General features: G+C 39.6%; 1 long non-coding RNA gene across 1 annotated transcript; it reads left to right on the top strand.

The window, feature by feature from the left end:
- Positions 1 to 18,909: 18,909 nt before the first annotated feature.
- Positions 18,910 to 22,589, top strand: LOC145435896 (uncharacterized). Its single transcript, XR_013914094.1, has 4 exons — positions 18,910 to 19,164; positions 20,428 to 20,524; positions 20,597 to 20,708; positions 21,452 to 22,589. It is a non-coding gene; the product is annotated as an uncharacterized LOC145435896 (long non-coding RNA).
- The last annotated feature ends 39 nt before the right edge of the window (positions 22,590 to 22,628 follow it).

The raw sequence follows: 22,628 nt of genomic DNA on the forward strand, positions 1-22,628 counted from the left end.
TGCATTGGGTCTTTCTGCCAGTAAAGGTGCAAGATTTGGGTATAATAAGAGAGAGAAAAAGAGAGTTACAAGATATAGCTTGTACTGAGTTTACTAGATTTAGCTTGTAGAGCTTGTAACGAATTACAAGAAAAATACTGTAAACTAGTAATCGAATATACCATATTTTTTCCTGTAAATTTACAAGAATAATTTTTACAGTGTACAAACTTGATTCTCGCTCCTGCTATAAACTATTTCTAGCATGGTTCTACTCTGTTCGATTTGCATAACAAAGAGCTATATCATGGGTTAGCTGCATCTCACTGTTATCTATGACACAGCGGAGAGAAGTTCAACTCGCCCTGCCAAGCACAACGGTTCCCGAATAATATGTAAATAGAGCGCTTTATTAATTCTGTCGTTTGAATTTGCAATAGCTTCCCATTTCACGAACGCCCAGGCGATTTGTTGGGATGCTTTAGTTGGGTGTGCAACGAGCAGGTGCGAGCCTATTAGAAACATTCATTTGGTGGCCAACCCCTTCTGTATCGGAACACATGGAAACGTGAAGTTTTGGCCAACATACCGGTGGAAAAGTGCGGTGCCAGAAATATCGGTGGCGACAGGACATTGGCGAAAAAATGACCGTTGTCTGTTGGCAAAAACTTTTGATGTTGATATGCTCGGTCGTCGAAATAGTAGGCAGCCGGGATGTAACCAACTCACAAGGTTTCGAGTCATAAGTCAATCTCACATTTACAGATTTGACTCGAGTCAATTCGACTCATTTTCAATATACCACCGAGTCAAGCCCGAGTCCAAGTCACTGAGTATAGAGGGTCGAGTCCGTGTCCAAGTCATTGTGTTCGCTGTTCAGTTCAGAGTTCATCCCGGTTCAACCCACTCTTTAACCCTGCTCGGGTGATATAGAATGTCTCCCATTCATAATATTGTACTTTTTCTCAGTCCAAACAGTTTCTAGCCATATTTTCCAAGTATCAGGACTGATAGACGAAATAGCAATAATGTGGTGACTTTACTATTGTTCGAAGTTACAATGAAATGTCTGTCTTGAAAATCCTAGTCTCGAGTAATATGACTTGGTTCGAGTAATGCACAATGACTCGAGTACAAGTCGAGTCAATACACAAAGTGACTCTCGAGTCGAGTCATTTTACGCATTTCAAAAAAATGACTCGCGTCAAGTCGAGTCACCAAGGTATCGTGACTCAAGTCATTACAACCCTGGTAGGCAGTCGGCTCCGAATAGTCTCGTCCTTCCAAACTGAGTGGACAAAAGTACAAATGCGACGCGAAGAGGAAAACAATTCACTCCAATTCTACGTCGCGCGGGTCAGACTATAGATAACTAACCTACGGATAGATACGCAACACCCGTCGTCAGGCTCGTTTGCTCGGAGGAAAATACTGCTCAGCAGTCTGAACACAGCGTAATTGCTAATCCCATAGCTGACGACCCGAGTGCACAAATTAAATAGAGTTGATCTTATTTGAAAGCTACTATCGCAATGATTCCGAATATATACATTAAAATCTGATCAAGGCGATGGAATCGCCTCGAAATACACCTCAAAATCTGAAAATCGGCATTGTTCTGAGCAATCGCAGCCATGCAAGGGTCATTGTTATGGTCATTGTGGTGCGTCGCTGCGCTTGTTTGAAACAATACCGATTTTCAGACTTTGAAGGCTATTTCGGGCAACCGAACCCGGCAAACAAAGTATCAGCTCAGTCCAAGCCTCATTTTAAAGACTCACCTACTATTACTAGGGTTGCCATATGTCCTCCATTTTCAGCAAATCGAAAAAGTTCTCCCGTTCGAGAAACTGTCCTCTTTAATAACTTTGTTAGCAAGCTAATGGACAAGTACAACTAAAAAAAAAACATGCGAGCAGGTCTTTCGGAAGTAGTACTGGAAAATGACCTTATTTTTATAGTCAACACAACAGGATTTTCCGTAGAAATTGTAGAATCGGCACTTTTGCATGGTGTACCGCAACTTGTACTTTCTAAAGGAAATTGATGGCCAAGACCGTAGGTATACGTGTAATTTGCGCCGATCTATCTGGTGCCATGCGGGCGCACTCGCACTATAGCCTATGACGACAGCGTGATGCAAATGATCGCATGATCGAAGCTTCATATGATTCATATTTCCGACTGTTAATCACAGGCCTTATCGATATTTTTTCCGGTGATCTTCCTGCATTTTAGATAAACAATCCACCGAATATTTGTCATTCGGGATTACGTCAATTTTCATTTTGCAAATCTGAAACATGTTGCTAACAGATTGCAGCACTATTCCACCCACCTTAGAACCAATTCAACTCTAGCCTGGTATATAATGGCAAAAAACCCAAGGCCTTGTCTTGCGATTATTCACTTTATTAATTCTCAAGCCGTTTCCTACTATATACATACAGCCTTGTTTTATTCCTCTAACACAGTGGTTCATAACCTTTTTCCACCCACGTACCATTTTGAGGTTTTATGCAGTGCTCGCGTACCACCAATATAAGTTATGCGCGTTTCCACCATTTATGACGTCATACTCAGTATTTGACCTATGCGAGGTGTATTAACAAATTCTATTAAACTAGGCCAGGGATGTCAAACATACGGCCCGTGGGCCGGATCCGGCCCGCCAGACGATTTTATCCGGCCCTCATAGCAATTCTGAGTACATTGAAAAAAGATTATATTATCCATCACATCCACAGTAATAAACCAAATTACAAATTCCGCGTTGACAGTTAAATATCTTGTATTCATCACAACGCATACGCAGGGATAACGCCACATTATTACTAAAGCAGGGGTGACCAACCTTTTTGCCATTCGACTACTCGTGTAGCCTGCGGCCGCATTCAAGGCCATAGTCGTAATGAACGAGCTGAACGCCAAATACCCAGATTAAAGTGTCTATGTCCATTTCTGGTAAAGTCCGGACTAATCTATTTAATGGTAGGCTCACTATGCGCACCAAAATCGCGAGTGGTGACTGGTAATGTTAAGGAAGGAAGTGCTCATAGTCGCGCGATGCGCGAAAAAAAATTCAGATTCACCAATGAATTTCGTCATTGATATTAGTAGTTTTACATATTACCGCCAAGCATTTATCCTTTCTTATCCCGTGTGATCAGATTCACTCGTATAAAGTTGATGTAGGGGTGTTTTCGAAAATTTAACGCAAGTTATAAATTATGATGCATCTTCGGGTATGGGCCAATTTGTATTAGTCACTTTGTAGCAAGCTGTTATTTCTTGACCTCCAATCAGGATTGTTAGTATAGTGAGGAGCACACGATTCCGAGCTGATATTTCCATGTGAGGCGCATCATTTTCCATTGATGTTCGCATCTGTGTTGTGGGGCTCTGATTGCAAAGGGTGCTACTATATTAAAATCGAAAAATGTAGTCGCATTGAATCGCGCGCAGCGCGAAGAAAATTCCAAGATTAATTAAAATCTTTCAAGAAATCGGGAGTCAATTCGCAAATTCGAATTGCATGTCGACGGCCGCACACCCACATACTAATTGAATTGCGTGTATACGGCCGCACCAATTCCCTCTTACGGCCGCGGGTTGGCCACCCCTGGACTAAAGCAAAGGAAACACTGAAATATGTCTACTTGTATCGCCGGTTATGCCATTGTATTCAACCGGACAAACATCGTATTTTCGCCAATTTCGTTGCTCGCGAATAATGGTGTTGCGTTTCGCTAGAATGAAACTCCTACGATCCGTGTATTATCTATATATGCTTGATAATAAAGTATTCCAGCGAGAAGCAATGGCATGAGGCAGCATTTTGGATTCCGTTGACTGGTCCGGCCCGCGAGCGATTTCATGACTTCGATCCGGCCCGCGATGCAATTTGAGTTTGACACCCCTGAACTAGGGATTATCACCCAGGGTTAATGGGATGTATGGAATTGTTTTTTCACCACCAGTCACAAGAAGAACAACGTAATTAAATAACAACACACATTCAAAAGTCAATTTATTTAATGCGATGTCTGCATTTGTTTATTTTCCGCTAGCTTGTCGATGCGTGGTATACGTTTGCTTACAGCGCATCGAAAGTCATGTATGGGCGCAACAAGTCGGTTTCGTTTCTTCGACTTGATAGTCATCAGGGATGAAAATCCTTTCTCGCATTCGAAGTATAAGGGAAAATGAGCAGCTGATGGGGAATAGCGTAAGACGACGGCTTCAAAAAACTCAAAGTCAACCTCACCTGAACTAGTAACTCCCTTTGGTCGAAAATAAAAACAGAATCTACTCGCGTACCATCTGGAAGACCTTCGCGTACCACTAGTGGTACGCGTACCACAGGTTGGGAACCACTGCTCTAACATATCCGTACAATAAATCACTTTATTCAATCAATTTTAATGATACACACTACACAGTAGGGCTGTTCAAAAATAACTTTTTTTTTTCCGATTCAAGCCGGTCACCTCATAAATCGTCAGGTTGCAGTAGAAAACCTTGCTCACCAAATTTCACTTGATTCCAACCAGTAAAGGCCTCCGCAGATCCAATTAAAAATTTTAATTTATTATGGAAAATTAAAAAAAAAAATTTCCAAATTTTTCTGCCAACCCCATGAAATTGTTGAGCTGTCTTCAAAGACGTTGCAAAACAAATTTGAGTCAATTCCGACCAGTAGAAGCGGAGTTATGTGAGTTTTTCGATGATATTTCTCGGATTATCCTTGATTGGTGGATAATCCGCGATTTATCAACGAAAAACTCACATAACTCCGCTTCTACTGGTCGGAATTGACTCAAATTTGTTTTGCAACGTCTTTGAAGACACCTCAACAATTTCATGGGGTTGGCAGAAAAATTTGGAAATTTTTTTTTTAATTTTCCATAATAAATTAAAAATTTTAATTGGATCTGCGGAGGCCTTTACTGGTTGGAATCGAGTGAAATTTGGTGAGAAAGGTTTTAAACTGCAACCTGACGATTTAAGAGGTTAACGGCTTGAATCGGGGAAAAAAGGTTATTTTTGAACAGCCCTACTACACAGTGATTGATTCCTGGCCCAAAATCACTTATGGATCGGGAATTGACTATATAATCCCAATTCGAGCATTATTTATCGCGATTTCAATAGTAAGGCCCTCGGTCGATATCCAGTTTTGTCGTCAGGTTTAGTAGTGAACTAAATATATCGACGATCCATCCATATCAATTCACCCCTTAGACTGGATATACATAAAATTTGCGAGTTACATAGAGTCTCATTTCGTTTATAGCAATCCTATTCGGGCGTTTGTCCTATCGTACGACCATACATGGACGGCCAGCACTCTCCTCCCACTTTTTTAAAAGGGTCGGCTATGTTATATAATTCCCTCATAAATTACGCATTTGTTTAATTGTGAAAATTGGGTTATTGGCTTCATCGCTGCATTTAGTTAATGACGTCTTATGGGCTGCCGTGGCAGTTAGTTTCAATTTCAACGAAAGCTGTACGGTATCTACATGAAGAGCAATCCATATTCTGTACCGCTATCGCCAACAGATATGTGTCTTCGTTATTTTTAAAGGCATGCTTGTTTCTATATTGGTATATTACGGTTGTTCAATTAATGCAGTAAAGCATATAAGCATTTACAGTTCAAACATTCAATTAAGCCATACACTTTTCAATGACCGTGCCTCATCCAATCTAATCTTTGGAGTGCAATATAAGTAAATCAGAAAATACAATGCATCACGATTCACAGGGTATAGTTACATTAAAATAAGTATTTCACCATACAGCCAGAAATACGATTCATAAGTGTTTATAAAGTGCGAATAATGATACAGGACGAGTGGCCACTATTGCTTGACACAAACATATATCATGCATCAGGCATCAAATCTTCATTCCGACACATGTTAAAAGGGTCATATAAAGATACCGTAAAACAGAGCTTAATAACTCGGTTCTCAAGCATTATGTTATTTCGGTATCTCATATCAACGTGGATTTTTTTTCTGACAAAATGACATTCGAACTTTAATGCAATGCGTCAAGTCTGCTGATACAACTATATACTTTGGGTAAATATCATTTTTGGTAATATCTGGATACTCGATCGTTATCCGTAATGAGCTCCTAGTTCTATAAGGACATATTTGAGTCATTACCAAGATATTTTCTGTTTCAAATCTTCCGCTTATTACGGCCTTCTGAACTACTAAACAACATCTTTAGAATGAATACCACTAATTTCGCTCCCATGATGCTTTTACTCAAACACGCGATTCATTTAATGGCATTAGCCTACATTGACATTTGAAGTTTCGACTTTAAACTTCTAATATCCCCTAACACTATCCTATTCTCGAATCCAAAAAGGTCTGGAATTATCCGTCCTATATTTAGATCCGCGCTAAGACAGGAATGACGACGACTAACATATTATCCTATATTTAATGTGTGACGATCAATTGCTCGCCATATTTTCAAGCTTCCGGTATTTAAATTCAGCTAACTTCCTCATCGCATCAATCGGCCATTAAACTTGGTAATGTATTTTCTAGTTTATGATGTCATCAAACTCAATCTAATTTCACTTATGGTTTTAACAAATGAAAGAGATTTACATAAACCTTTTGTGTTGTATCGTTATTCAACATTTCGTGATATCTCAAAACAAACACAACAGTCCGAATTTTAGATAGCGCCAGTTAGCCGTAGTTGCTATACATTCATCAGCGTACCCAAATCCTAGAATTACGGGTCCCCAATCGATGATCGTTTGGTAATAATAATAGTGGTGCCACGGTTTTTCCCGCTTCTATACCGACTCGTATGTCAATCCTTTTCCTATACTTGTGCTACATTATAGTTCGCAGGCAAACATATTGACATATTATAAATCGGTATTTCTGATAAGTAGGGCAAGTTTTTGTTGCAGTTAAATCCGCGGAAAGTTGCATTTATTTATTTATTTTTGACAAAAGTTGCACTAAAAGACCACATTTTGCTCGGTTGACTAAAAAAAAGGTCAACTTACCGGCTCAGCTCCCGAAATACCCGTACTTCGTTGCTGATTTACGGTGTTTCAGTCGAATTTGGCCGTGTATTTTACCAAAACCGAAAATACTTTCATGAAAAATCGAAAAAGTTGCAAAATGTTGCAAAGAGTTGCATGAAAAAATGGACAAAAGTTGCAAAATGTTGCACTATAAGATTCCTTCAAACAGCTTAAAGCAGCATTCTACATATCTTACGAGTATTTAGGAAGCTGCCGGAAGCTGTAAAAAAAAGTTGCAAAAGTTGCAAAAGCTTGCCCTACTGATAAGTTATATCGGTATTTGTGAGAAATTACATAACTTCACGGGGATCGATTTTATAGAACTACTAAAGTAGTATTAATACCGTTATTTCCCATTTCTACCTTTAAAGCAACCAGGTTGTTCTAACATCCAACCGGTAAAAAGCAGTGTGCCCATTAATAATTTACCATTTATAATACGGTGAATTTTGTTTGAGCTCCGGGACGGACTCTACGGTGAACCCTGCAGATTCACCGGGTAATCTAACCTTTGTGGTTTTTAAAAGATGTCTCCCTATCCGGATCCTAAAATGTGGTAACCCTGTACTATAACGCGAGAATGGTGTCTGGCCATCATTACCATCATAGAGATCTATAGAACTGTAGTTTTTCCTTCCAGGCAAACTACAGGTGACTGCGTCAGTGCTATGTCAACAGTACAATCAGTACAGTACAATCAACAGTCACGATTTTCTGACGACTCGACTTGACTCGGGTCATTTTCTCAAAATACGGAAATGACTCGACTCGACTCGAGTCAATCTGTGTGTTGACAGGACTTGAACTTGAGTCATTGCGCATGACTCGAACCAATTCATATGACTCGAGGCTCAAACGGTCAAGACCAATACATTTCTTTCTAATTTCGAAGAATAGTTAAGTAACCACACTATTTGGATTTCGTCTATCGGTACTGGTTCTTGAAAATCTGACCAGACACTGCTAAATGCGAGGAAAATTAGAATATTATAATTGCTAACCATTCGCATCACCAAATAGAGTTATAAAAGTGGGTTTAACAAGGCTTTAACTGGAAACTGAGCAGTCAACACAACGACTTGGACTCGGACTCGGTCATAAAACCATGACTCGGACTCGAACTCTCTGCTCGCTGACTTGTAATCGGACTTGACTCGGCGATGAATTGAAAATGACTCGAGTCAAACCTATAAAAGTGAGGTTGACTTGTGACTCGGAGCCTTGTGACTTGGTTACAACCCTGCCCTTGAGCTTCATATGGCATTACGTAGAGATGGAAATTTATGCCATTTGATTAGTGGTAATCTGGTATTTCCTTTGAAGGAGCGGCATGCTCTGCACAGCTCCCAGATAAACTTAAAATCATCCCTCCATCCTCGGTTTTCTAATATTTCCATTTGAATTTCTGGCTTGGTGGATTGTACCAAGTTTTCGTAGTGTTTTACCATCTCATCTCCTAATTTGTAGCTGAGAGTGGGATTGAAGAACTCTGATATGTGCTTTAAGACTCGATAATAGGATGTTGGCAACCAATATATTGTGGTTCATCGATATCTTTGCTCATCGTTGCATTTTCCAGTTTACAACGACGCCATTCCGCTGTCCCGTAAAGATGCTGTGTAACTTATATTATGACATCAAGTTTCCCTACGCATAATATTCTTTAATTTGGGTTTCTAGACCGCTGAAAATATCTTGAGTTGTTCTACTTTCGCCTTTTCGAACACCCAGTTTGATTTGTGTCCCAACTTGAAATTACACGATATATATACAGTCTACATCAGTGGTTCTCAGACGCCGGTCCGCGACGATGCTTCTGCCGGTCCGCCAGGTATTTTCAATTTTTTTACCTTAATTTCAAGATGCAAAATGTTGAAGTCTTGTCAATTGATGAGATAAATAAAACATTAACATCAGCATATTGAGAACTTCATGTGGTAACATTAGGCCTGGAAACATGCTCGATTTATCTCGAAGTTCAAGCTGTCTCCTTTAACGACATGCGAGCGACATCTACGATCTGACGCGCTAAGCCGCGCAGTTTGTACGATCAATCGTTTTCGATTCATTCATTTTATTGATAACCCCGTATCGCTGTTGCCAGGCGCTTTCGTGTGGCGTATTACTTTCATATTACGTCTGGTGATAGTGAGAAATGAGGAATGGTAGCGTGTCAAGGCTACGTTGGTAACTGTCCGCTAAATAGGTGACAGAATATGAAATCTCAGACAGTGAAACAAATGGATATCCATCCTATCCATACGATACAATTAAAACCTGTACCAATTGTTGACGAGTAATATAAATGTATAAACTAATATATCAGTCCGATTTAGCTTATGCAAAAGATTAGTGCTGAGCAGAAAGACGCAGATAGAATACTACTAGTCTACGACAACGTCAGCTCTAATCACTAAGTTTGCAGTCAATTTATTTGTGACCTGCCGATGGAGGCTGAGTAAATTCAGGTTGCGCAATCGTTGAATGATTGGTTGCTCATTGCTCACATATCATATCAGCGTGTCGACAACATGTACTGTCCGTACAGGTACAGCGATGTAGTCGACACCGATTAGTTGATGACTTGAAATTGACTCAAAAATTTTGCTTCGAGTCACGAGTAAATCCAGATTTCTGAAACGCCGAGTCAAGTCAAGTCATTTTTCCAAGGTGACGAGAGTCAAGTCAAGTCAAGTCATCTGAAAAAGTTGACTCGAGTCATGTCATGACTCGAGTCATTCCAACACTGACGTGGTCCGACTTCAAAACGCTTATTCTCTAGATATTGTCGAAGAGAAGAATATTATTTGAGTTGGTGTATAGTCGGCTAATCCACAGCATTCCTCGTACCAAAAGACTGTAATCGATTCTCGGCGCTAGCTTGATTGTCTGGGCAAAAGAATTTTACTTCGGCTCAGCAGACTAACTACCGTAACAACAGGTGAATACTACCATGTTACAAAACCCGCAAAATGTCACTCTCTAGTACAGAGGTCTCTAACTCAAATGCGCTCGCCGGCCAATTTCCTAGTTTTCGATGACGCCGCGGGTCGCTCGATCAATAATAGGAATATTCAATGTATAATTTCCGAGTGGGCCTTACTTGAAGGGACCTTGCAGACAGGCATTCCACAAACATCGTGGAAATGTAATTTACTATTGTACTATTCACGCTTGACAAAATCACATTTTCAATTATTTGAATAAAATTGTTTTTGTGCCGCCGGGCATAATTATTTTTTATTAATGAGTTATAGACAGCATGCGAGAGGATGAATCATGACACAGTGTTGGGATGACTCGAGTCAAACTCGAGTCACCTTTTTCGTATGACTTGACTTGACTCGAGTCACTTTGTAAAAATGACTTGACTTGACCTGACTCGACGCTTCAAAAATGCAGATTGACTCGTGACTCGAAGCAAAATTTACGAGTCAATTTCAAGTCAACAAGTAATCGATGTCGACTAAATCGCCGTATCTTTTATAAGTTCGGATTGTTAACCGATCATTCAATGGTTGCGAGTTTTACCAACCTCCATTGTTACATTACTAATGAATTGATCGTTAACGCAGTGATCTGAGCTTAGCTTACGTTGTCATAAACTTGCTCACCTCAATCAGCCCTCTTGCGTGCTTTAAATCGAACGAATATCGTCCATATGTTTATAATTGTATATCATGGATATATATGTGGGTAGGGTATTGCTCCATATCATTTTATTGAATTTTCTGATGCGTCATATGCTATCCTATATTTTGGCTGATAATTATAGATCAGAGGTGGGCAGAGCTGCCTCACCCGCAAGCCGCATATCAGAAATCGTTGCCTTAAAAGAGTCACAGCATAAAAATTTATATATACTAATTTATTTTGTCAAAATTAAATGTCGGGTATCGAATGAAGTTTATTAGTGTGTGGTATAAGACGATGCGTCTCCACCTAGGCTGCACGGTGTTTGAAATCGGACTGATATGACGTCAACAGCGCGGACCTCGGTAATCCTAATACTTCGTAAATATGTCTATTTTGGGTAAATCTTGGCTATTAAGGTTTTGGTGTTTGGTTTCGTAATGACGTTTCAATTCTAGCTTTCTGATTATTGTGGCTTATGTTCAATATCACCGAATACACATTGCACACTCATTGTACAGTCGCAATTTCAAAGACTCAAATACCAGCATGCGGCTCGCGAGTCGCAGTTTTCCCACCCCTGTTATAGACTGAGGCTATACGGCTATACTTGCGTAGTTAAAGCACCTTCTTGCGTGAATAATCAACTCTTTATTCGTTCCTCGATTCAGAATAAATGGGGACTACATCTGTATTTAAGACAGTTGGCAAAATGCAATGACCTTGAATCATGTATAGTACTTTGAAATTTCAACTTGACTCGACTAGTGACTTGACTCGTGACTTGACTCGACTTGACTCGACTTAACTCGAGTCACCTCCAAAAATCGGGTGACTTGACTTGACTCGAGTCACCTTTGAAAATCGAGTGACTTGACTTGACTTGACTCGAGTCAAAATCTGCAATGACTCGACATGACTCGTGACTCGAAGGTAGTGACTTGATCCCAACACTGTCATGACATCGTAGAACTCTCGGGTTACAATATTGCAGCTAGTGGACCTTTGACGTGCCACAATATTATGTGGGGTATCTTAAAATCGACTGATGATTGATCTGGTATCAGAGCATTTCAGCGGTGTGGCCTAATCTTGGTTTTGGTATAGTGATGAGTTCAGGCAATTGTTATTGTCATTGACGAAGTCAAATTAAATCAGCGTTAGAGTTTGCCTTCGATTATTATTGGAGCATATCAATAACAACTTAAATATAATCATTATTGAGCCATAAAATAGATTTCCTTCTTGACCTTTTTAGCGATCGTTCCCCTTGTGCTTCCAATAAGATTTCTCGTTGCCCCTGTCCATTTTCAAAACAATTTCTGATGGTACCTATATTAAAATCAGAAAGCCCATTCACATAAAATCGCGCGTAGCGCGAAGACTAATTTCCAGTTGAATAAATTGACTAAGAAAATATTCCACAGCTTATAGGCCTAATTCTACAATGCATCTCGTACACCCTGATGTGGTGCTTCGTACTCCTATGAGGTTTACGAATCCTGGTTGAGAGCCCCTAGGAATAGAAATGTCTAATCGGCGAAGAATTCATTGGTGTGACAGCTGTAGAGCGTACTACTACCTTACTCGCCACCGATAATAACATGGATAAAGAGAACAAACAACACCCAGCATGTAACCGCCTATACTTCATGGCGGTCACAGAATACCAATGGTTACCATACTGACCTGATAAGATAGCTATATATCTTATGCAACGCAAGCTACGACTTTTGATATATTACTTTTTCTCAGGACAGTTTCATAGATTGTTCAATCCGTAGGATTTCCAAGCCACCGTTCCGAGTCGCAATTCCTTCTCTGATTTTAACGTTTGACCCGAGTCAACTCGAGTCATTTTTATTCAATCACCTAGTCAATCCGAAATCGAGTAATTTTACGAGAAGGTCGCACCAAATAAAATCGCAATTTTCAGTCAAGAACCATCAACGGGTCATGTCTTATCATCATGAACTAGAAATGTGACGTAATTGCTGATCTTCTACCGCATGGTAGCTTTTAAAAGTGATGTGATGGCGCAGTTAGTTGAGATTTCAGTGATTTTTATAGTAGTTTTAGAGTGAACTTTAAGTTCTTTGATCTAAAAAAGATATATGGCACATGAATATATTGTTGAATACTTGATATTCCAAAATGCCGTCGCGGGTCGCATGCCGGACCCGGCCCGCCAAGGGAATTTTGACCATGAACATTAGTAAGATAAAGCAGCGTCCCAATCTAACTAGTGTTCACGAGCAGTCTTTACTAAGGTTTGCTACATCCGACATGCAGTCAGAGTTCAAAGAGCTTTGACAACTTTAGTCGATCAAGATTGTCTGATTGACTTCAACAGCTATTGAAGTACATTATCCAATAAATAGGTGGCGAGATAGCGTAGTGGTATTATCCACAGCTGCAACACCAATGGCTTGCGGTTTCGAGTCCGACCGAGGTCGACTCCAGAATTCCTACCTAAGTGTTGGAGGTTTATCTATAGATAGCCTATAGGCTCCTCCTGGTCACGTGCTCCGCGCAAGCGGTGTCTTATAATAAGCCTAGAAGTTGGCCGTGCTACAAGTCGGTAAATACGGAATCAATAATAAAGAATTTCGGCCAGGTGTGACATGGCCAAAGTAGTTGAAACATCACGAATATCAAAAACAAAACAAGATATGCTAATGAATCAAATAAATAATATTTGTTGTCTCAATGCTTTAAGCTTAAAGTTTACATTAAATACGATTTTCTCCTTGTATAGGCGAATAAATGAGTGATTAATGTATCAATTCAAGAATCCCGTCTCCACGTACTTCATTTTGCTATATCAGGCCCGCCGAATGGAAAATGTTACCCGTTCCTGCTTTATGACGAATAAAACATTACAATTCACATACAAAAAGATGTGCAAAATTACCGCATGACTAGCAAATATTATGCAATAATGAGTACAACTTTCGGTTCATCACTAATACTTTATAACGACGTAAACATTGCAATTCAGACATAGTAAGGCCTTCGCAATATCTTGCCTTTATCATGAACAGTGACGACCTAGACATTCCAATTCAGATACACCGAGACCTGTGCAATTCTCGCATGACCAGCTAGTATTATGCAACAAGGGCTATCATTTCTAGCCTTTATCATTTATACTTTATTGCGGAGGCGGGCAACAGACGCTCCGCTGGTCGGACCCTGCCTACGGGGGGTTTATTAGCGACCCGCAGAGAGTTTCTCTTTCACAATAATCTGACAAATTCTATGTGTCAATAAATTATTCCAAGTTTACCAACCTGAGAAAGATGTGTTGGTCATGGTCATGACACTACTTGTACTGTTCTGGTCTACATACATTTAAGAGCAAACATTTTTATTCATGAACATTAACAAAACAAAGCTGCGCCTCAATCTAACTGATATCCACTTGCAGTCTTTAATAAGGGTTTCTACATCGGACAAGCAGTCAGAGTTCAAGAACCTGTTGACAACTTTGATCGACCACGATTGTCTGATTGATTTCAACAGCTATTGAAGTACATTACGTCAATCGATTTATTAGATACTCTTTTGGGTGTCTATGCTTTAAACCTAAATTTTACATTAAATACGATTTATTCCTTGTATAGGTGGATAAATACGCAATTAATGTAATAATTAAAAAATCCGGCCTGCCACGTAGTTCATTTCCACATGTTAGGCCAGTCGAACGGAGAGTTTGGCCATACCTGCTTCCTGACGACGTGAATATTACCATTCAGATACAGCAAGGTCTCCACAATTCGTGGCATGGCCGCATGACTAGCAAGTATCATGCAATAAAGCAGGGGTCGGGAACCGATAGCGGAGCCATATATTGCTCTTTTGACGACAGGTTTTAGGGCAGGGGTGGCCAACTTCTCTCTCTACTTTATGAATGTAATCGATTGCGATTACGATTACATCTGAATCACGCGATTACGATTACGATTACGATTACAGCAAAATCAGGAAGTAGTCGATTACGATTACATTAGAAAAGTAATCACGATTACTCACGATTACATTTATTTTGCTTCTTAGAACTAATTTTACAAGATATATTGGAAGACTATATAAGGATTGCGATGAAAGGGCCTAATACGAAAACAACTTCCTGTATAAATAATGTGTCATTCGCTTGTTACGTCATAATATACCCATTGCCCAACTTTATAGCAGACGATTTATCGCACCCAACGATTTGCGTTCTTTCCAGGCCCGTAACTGCCGCAGCCTAAACTCCCCAATAAGGTGGGGAGAAAGCTCGGAGGGGACTCAAAAGTATTTCGTAAACCAACATAAATTATAGAGTATTTTCGAGAAATATAATTATCTTGAAAAGTTTCTTCGAGCTTTGCGATTTAAATGTCTCTGAATAGCTTTATTTTGAAATGCATAGGCCGACCTCTCCCCCTCAAGAAAAAAGTATGCACAATTAATAGGAATAGGCCTTTCGGTGCCGGTCATTACCGTACCACGACACACCAAAAGACATATGCAGTTTCGGCCAACATGCGATTTCACTAAGTGGGCTACTAAAGAAAGACCTTGACCGAAACATTGGGTATGTGTCCATTGTCAATAGCCGCGCTGGGTGGACGTGACTTATAGTCCTGTCCTTCCATTCAGAGACTACAATACAAATGCCAACTGGGCACCCACAGAGGAATAAAGACATGACAATTTGTGTGTGCGTCTCACGAAAGATTTCTTTTAGCCTGCTACGTTTGGGCGACTACAATATATTTTGATTATATAACACACCGAAGGTCACGCATTAACAACGTACCATAAAGTATAACAAAATACAATAAAGTAATTATAACAACATAACCAGATGTTATAATTATGAATTATATGTGCCTCCAGCTCTACATTTAAATATGACCATCGGGGGTGGAGAGAGGATTAAAAATGAATAGTAATATAATGCAATTATCAATATTATTGACGAAATTCAGTCTTCAAGTTGAAAATTAACCGCCCTATGGGGGCCCAAGATCAACTTTTGGAATTGGAGACGAATTGCTGTTTTGGTCCTGATTCTAGCTACAACCCTCGCTAACATGGTTTATGAGCGGATGGCTATGGCAGCAGGTCCAAATGTTGAGTAAAGAATCGCACCCGTTTCAAATAGAGTCATGTGAGAATAAGATAAAGTTAACATAAAATGCTGTCTTCCAAATAATACAGATACTGCAAGCTGTTGAGAAACGGCAAAGAACGGCTCGGTTATGATATATGTCAGCAGCTGTTGATATTAATGTCTCGTTGTGGAAATCGTAATGTTTTATTTGAAGAGTACAAAATTTCAAATCGTGTCCGGTGTACGTACGTACGTTCTACATTGGCCTACTGCTCGCCAAGCTGTAACGGCTAAACTGCGTTTACCTCAGCATAACCAAACATCAATACATAAGTTACTATTTGAAACTGTAGGCAGAGTGGTGATTATTATCCTGCTGCGAGGTAATGGCGTATGGAGTGTATTGATAATCTGATATACAGCACGGCGGGTGTTCTTAGATTCACACTACAATGTACCTCGAATACCTATTTACTATGTGTGGATCTTCTTACGCAATGACGAGCAAATCTGATACGTAGAACTAACGCCACGCAATTGGTGGGTTTGAGGTGCGGTAGTTACCGTCCTAAGGATAATATATAGCTTACGGTCTTGGTAGTAACTTCTGAGAAGTGTGCACCTGTGCAGCTTGTCGAAATGGGCTTGTTGATTAGCGAAGGTTGCAGTTATTAACCATCTTTGAATTTAAACTTTCGGCTTTCCTTTTTTGACATCCTTGATGGGTGGCTATATATTTATAGAAATCATGGGCATTGATTCACTTGCTTCATGAATAATGGATTTGGAAACACATCACTTAACAATTTGAAACAGAGACCGTGTAATGTGTAATGTGGTACAATGGTACAATGGTACCAAAGTAGGTTTGGTGACTTCTTGTGACTTTAATTCTAACGACATAACTTGCTTTGCTACATTGACGGACATCACGGTATGTTAATGAACAGGATTGATAGTAAACGAATTTCCGGTCCTGTTTACATCGTATGGTATTAGTCCACGCAGCAACACTAAAAATTAGGTTTGATATTTTAAATTTCAAGCAGCCTTTCGTGGGCCGCACAGAATCGCTCGGCGGGCCGCACTTTGCCCACGCCTGGTATATAGCATAGGGTACCATATTTTTGTGGATATATTCTGGAAATTCTTTAGCGCCCACTAGCGGATTTGACAATGAGGTATGAACACATTGTCAGTCAATATGACGTCACACTAGCAAAGCTCCACCTATAGGCTGTATACAGCAGTGGAGTGGAACATAGGCTTTGGATTGGGCCATCGTTAACGTGAGCTCTGGTGATTTCCTTGGTCTGCAACAGATTTCTTCACGGGGCGGACCTTAACCGGCCCGCCGGTTGTGTGTTTGACAGACCTGCTATAGTGTTAGGTCAGTGCGGTTATCTGGTTGTGTGTTGTAACCAAGTCAGAAACAACATTTTTTCAAACCCCTTCCGCTCAAAAAAGCACTAATCTTGCGCTCAACATTGGGTAGTCGATGCAACTTCTTGCGGGCTATTATATGCATCTGCTCGAAAAATTTGTGGAGGAATTGTGGCAATAATATTGGTTCTTCCTTATATTACTTAAAAATGCACCAGTTGATTGCACGTCAGGTGGTTTCCAACCTTTTATGGCCGCGAGCTCACTTCCAATTTGAAAATGTTGCGTGTTTCAGCTCAAAAAGTGATAGGCTGATTATTAATAACAGTCAGCTTGCCCAAATTTACTCACGGCCTATTTTGGAAGCTGATGACGTCCAACATCTTCGCAATCCCCAGAATAAAGGCAAAAGCCCCCAGGTTTAGAACAACTGTCTTTGACTAAAATAAAGCATCCAAACGGCCTTAACCAACTCCAGGAATATACCGTTATCTTATTACTGCGATTTCAATTACACTTATTTCAGTAAATGATGGTTATTTTGTGTTTGAATTTTTTCTGCGGGCGGTGCGTGGTGCCTATATTAATATCAATATAGAAAAATTTCAAAAAGCATAAATCTACTCAAAACTGATATCATTTGTGTTGATTTACGAAAATATTTTGAGCCTACTTCAAGCCTTCAAAATTCCTGACATTTAGGCATATTTCAGAATTTCGTCCCGGACGCAGTTTTTACGGTGAAATTCCGGACATGTCCGCGATATTCCGGACGTATGGTAAACCTAATAGAGCATTACTGGTACTAGGATCACTCCGACAGTACCTGAGACAGTTTTACTGTATTATGACATTCAATAAGCAAATGACCTCAGCAATATAGAATCTAAAAGATGCAAACTTTTCAGATTCATGATATCACTACTAATATATCATTGTCTAATATTTTGTGGGCTGCTGTTTACCGACAAAAATCGTAATGGTGAAGCGTCCGGCTTCTTGATCGGTAAGTCGTGCGTGCGATCCCCGGCCGGGTCAGACCAAAGACCTGATTAGCAGAGGTGGTCAGTAACGAAGTACTTCTACTTCTACCCCCCAAAAAAACGTTGGTTTTGGGTAGAGCTGAGTGAGGCGTGATCGCAAAGGTAGAGCCTCCAAGTCATAATTAACATTTTCGGGCGGAGCCGTTGGACGAATGACTTCGTTACATGATGCTATTTCGTGACCTCCTATCTGCTATGTTAAAACATATTGAAATCGCCCAAATTTACCAGACTAAATGACGCACGCGATTTCAAATTGGTATTTCTGCATCGGCAAATAATTTTTCCACGCGGGATGGCATTTGTCTTGTGGGGTTAACATCGCCAGCACAAGAACATTCGGCGCCAGCACTTTAAGCGGCTATGGACAATTAAACATATATGTATAATATACATTGAATATATATCGACGTTTTCGGTCAGCACAAGGGCAGTCATTTTCGGCCAAGGTCCTCTTGCTGCTGATATCGTTGAGGCACACTTCTTGAAGTCGCATGTTGCATGGCCTATAACATCATATGTCTTGTTGCGTCTTGACGCGGTAATGGCCGACGCCCAAGTACCCATTTCTATAAATCAGGGGTCGCCAACTCAAAACGGGTCACGGGCCACTTTTCAAATTTCGTAGAGGCCGCGGGCCGCATATATTCGATATCAATAAAAAATAGGCAACAACACTCTAAATACGAGACAACAGTATCGCCTTTTTTCCCGTTGGCGGCAACGCCGTATCGCGTAAACAACATCAGGTTCGAGAGAAATTTGGTGTCTTCTCTTTCTTCGCGCCTATTCCTCTATTTTCTCACAACACGGACATCGCTACGGCGAAAGTTGAAGTCCGCTGCTGATTCTATTGCAAGACGATATCACGACAGTCACAGAGAGCGCAGATTTGAAGAGATGCTTGGTGAATACTGGGATTGTATCGCAGCTTATCGACAATTTTAAAGGTAAATGTTAAATTATATGCCACCTTGGTCTGTTTGTTCTTTATTTGTACAAGATTCACATGCCATAATCAAGGCTTTAATGTCGTACTGTTACGGAAAATTAAGAAATTGGCCAGCTATTGCATCATTCACTTGCTTAATTATGAAACGCGAGAGGACGAGAGGTTTGTTCAAGGTTATTGGTGTCCTTTTTGGGTAAGGTAAACTAACACCCACAAGTTATCGCATGACCACTACCTTTCAGTGTTCCCCGTGGTAATGTTGTGCATGAAGTGTGGATTAGCATAAACTTGACATGAAAATCCTTGGAATAATTGCTTGATTCTGTGGGCAGTGATGATTTTATTCAAGTGCAGAGCAGCAGCTCTCCGTGGTAAATGTTGAAATCCACATGAATCTGTTCGAGTTGAGGTACCTTGTCATAGTGCACAGTATAATTATCAGTGTATCTACTCCGGGATTAAATGTTACCATCTACTGTAGTCTTCAGTTTGTCATTTCAAAGTTGTATTCTTTTAATGTGGAGATTACTACTTCATAATTTAGTATGTTGTTAGAATAACATTTCGTTAACAAAGCACTGTTGGCTCTACCAATTTTAATAGACTAGAGCCCAGATCAGCTAGGGAAAACATTTGCTTAAACGACATAAGAATCATGATATTCAACTTCATGCCTGCACGCTTCGTCATACTAAAGTTGCAAATCATAATCGGTTTAGAAATTGATGTAAAATGTACGGTCGTTTTTGTGGTTTGGTCTGCCTGTAAATACTAAGAAGTGCTTGCATGTCCACCACCAATTGGTGTTTCCCATGGTCATGTAGTGTACAAAGGGCAACAGGGAATCCTTATGATTGTTGCTTTATGCCACCACTTTGTCAGCAGTGATAATTTTATTCATGTGCTCTGTTAGCTCGCCCTGGTGAATGTTGAAATACACTTGCATTTTCTTGCCTTGTGATATCTTCCTACACTGCTGACTTAAAATATAAAATGCATCTTGTGTGGGGTTGAATGCTGCTACCAACTGTAATGTTGCGTGGTTACCGGTATACGCTATGCAGAATTGCATTTTCCCAATCTTATTTACCTTGATATTGACAGAACGACTGCAGCCATAGTTACAAACTGCATAATCTACACACTTACAAACAGAACGTGTCATGGGTTGCTGAACAAGTCTAAATGGCAATAATGCCCTCGCCTAATGTTTTCAGCCACCTGTACTAGTGTTTCGTGACGGTTTTACTTTTCGTATCAGGATAGAGAAGATTCAAATACTATTATCGCAACCACAACTGATGATTTCAAAAAGAATTATTAACAAAGGATAAATACATTGGACAGTGGCATTTCAGGTAAGTCAGGACTACGAATACATCAGGCCTAATCATTAGTTATAACTGTTTTATTCAATTGTACCAATCCAGTGAAAGTGACAGCAGAATTGATGAAGCTACTGAAATTGCAGTCATTACTTTTGAAAGCCTTGAATAAACCGCCAACAAAAGACTGGATTATCTGCTTTGCAAGTCAAAACAGGTTCACACAACTGCAAATTCAATGAATATATAAGATTGCCCAAATCATGGAATAACACTATGCACTATGGCAACCAAGTAGGAAAGATAGACCTATTAACGGGTGTATGTCATGACTGTCCTTACCTTGTCATTAGGGCAATTTTTGTTGCACTAAAATCCGGTAAAAGTTGCATTTAATTTTAACAAAATTTGCAGAACAAAGTTGCATTTATGCATGTATAACCCAGCAGCACACATACTTTATTATTACTGCACCCCTAAAAGCTGGTTGCTACAGTTTCATTAGGCTAAAATTCAATGTTTAAAATACTCTTACAGTAAAAATGACAAGCTACCCGCACAAAAATCTCATGCTGGAGATCTTTGCGTTAGTCTGTCATTTCAACTTGCGTCAAGGTTATTGCTTCTTAGAAAGTAGCGAATGTACTTTTATAAACATACAGTTCGAACTAACTGAGCTATCTCAAGAAAACATTACAGTTTGTGCTGGTTTGACCAAAATTCAATTGATACTTTCACTTCTAATTTAGTTGGGCACTGTCGTGCTTTATTGGGGTTGTTGAACGTCCAGCTGGCAGGTCAACTGTTGCATCATAAATAACATTGAGGTGCAGCTAATACCGTTACATACCTCTTGGTTATGGAAATCAAAGAGGATAGGATGGGAAGCTGCTGGCAGCTGTTGAAAAAATGTTGCAAAGACTTGTCATACCAATCACTTATAAAATATGTCTGTTTCAGGCTCACAAGATACCAGAAGTAAGAAGAATGATCCACCGCATCTGGTTGGCGCCAGGCATCAAAATGGATCGATCCAAGGCTGGATTATTGGACATTCGTTCGTTCATTTACAATGTTTCTATGACCATTTTATCCTGTTAAAAGTAGACATGAACAACTAGACAACATGATAATTCTATTTTTTGATATATTTTGCTGAAAATTCTACAAGAGAACTACATAGTGTCTATCGAGCTGAGCTTGTACAGATATTTGCCATTCTCATGTGTTCGAGCATGAACTCTGACGCGATAGGAACTGAACTTCATCGAATTTCCAAGTTTTCACAAATTCAGTAATTGTAATTTAATTTTTAAAACATTGTAGTTCTAATTCTAGTTAATTTGGAAAACTAACCTTGTAGCTGTAATTCTAATTTGAGTTGAAAAAATCTAATCTTGTTATAATTCTAATCTAATTTAGAGAAGGTGAATTTTTCTTGCTGGCCACATCTGGTTGAAAGTTACGTTAAGGTATTTCAACTGTCAAGTAACTATGCCACAAATATTGATTTATACTATTGCAGTGGTCCTGTTTTACTGTGCATTACTTCGTTGCCTTGCATTTAATCATTGACTTGACTTGATGGTTACACTGTAAACTATATAAATATCTTGCGCTTTTAAATTCGAAGATGTGCGTCTCGAGTAAGTAATAATTTTTTAGTACTGCAGTGGCCCTGTTTCATTGTGCAACATATTGTTGACTTCCATTTTATTATAAACAATGGTTACATTGCAAGATATAATTATTTCATGCTGTGCGTAAGTTGCGCAATAGTGCCATGCCAGAATTCCTGATTTATTGTGCATTGTTCGCTTTTATTATTAATTTTTTCATGTTTCGTCTTATCACTGATTTTAACATGATGGTCTGATATTGTATTTGATTTTGAATACGATGGTTTCATTATAAAATGAAAGATTTTTCAATGCTGCATGCAAGCGGTGGGGTCTGTGTCGACAACGCCAGATCAGCTAGTAATCGCTCTTAAGACTGACAATCCCTTCCTGCACATGTACATTTGGTGGTACCACTTTGACCCTATTCTCTTAAGTGCCACTTCTAATTCGTCAAATAAATGTTTTTATCACCACAACAGCCAATTCGCAGCAACTTGTTAATTTTCTCTGATATG

Source organism: Botryllus schlosseri, chromosome 3 (assembly GCF_051294905.1).
Source record: "Botryllus schlosseri isolate E-star chromosome 3, Bs_hap1, whole genome shotgun sequence".
NCBI classification, from domain to species: Eukaryota; Metazoa; Chordata; class Ascidiacea; order Stolidobranchia; family Styelidae; genus Botryllus; species Botryllus schlosseri.